Below are 735 nucleotides of genomic sequence, written 5' to 3'. Positions count from 1 at the left end.
GATTCCGGCCGACGCGCGGATTTGGCCGCAGCACTGAAGCCCGCGGAGCGACAGGCAGTACTAGCACGCGGGTGCCCAGGCAGCAGCGCAGGCTCCGAGGACTTCGAGCGAAGATCCGTAGCTCCAGGGGCCAGTTCAGAAAGCGCTTCTGCAACTGTGGACAGGCGGGCGGGTCAGAACCAAACGCCGAACCGGGGACAACCTCTAGTGGCGGGCTCCCCGGTCCTGGGAACGGCCCGGTAGCTGGATCAGGTGCAGGAGGCCGCCTTGGGCTGACTATCGCTGGGACCGAACTGGACCCGGGGAACCTGGAAGGTAGAAACCTCCTTCGGGCAGGTCTGATCTCTCTGCAGCGATCCGGTCCCAGGACAGACGCCCTCGGAGGAGGGGAGGCCGTGGTGGCAGCCCGGGCAGCAACGGCGACCTTCCCTCCCCTGGGGCACGAAATGCACGAAGCTCGGTGTCTCAGCCGTAAGGGGAATCCCTTGCAGGGCTGTAAGGACTTTGTTTCGGGCCGAGCCCTCGGCTGTCATGCTGGACTCCTTAGCCCCGCCCCCAAGGCGTCCCTGGTCCCACCCCCCGGAGGCCTTTGTTCTAGGTCCTGACACCTGCCGGGACCCGCGTCTCCTCCATCCTTTCCCGGCCTCGAGGTCCCAGCCAGCCCTTCCCGGCCCCTCGGACAGTTACTGTATCCCCTTCCCGCCGGGCTCCCTCTGCTGGCCCCGCTCCGCCGTC

The sequence above is a fragment of the Myotis davidii genome, unplaced genomic scaffold (genome assembly GCF_000327345.1).
Source record: "Myotis davidii unplaced genomic scaffold, ASM32734v1 scaffold562, whole genome shotgun sequence".
NCBI classification, from domain to species: domain Eukaryota; kingdom Metazoa; phylum Chordata; class Mammalia; order Chiroptera; family Vespertilionidae; genus Myotis; species Myotis davidii.
This window is presented reverse-complemented; position numbering follows the sequence as displayed.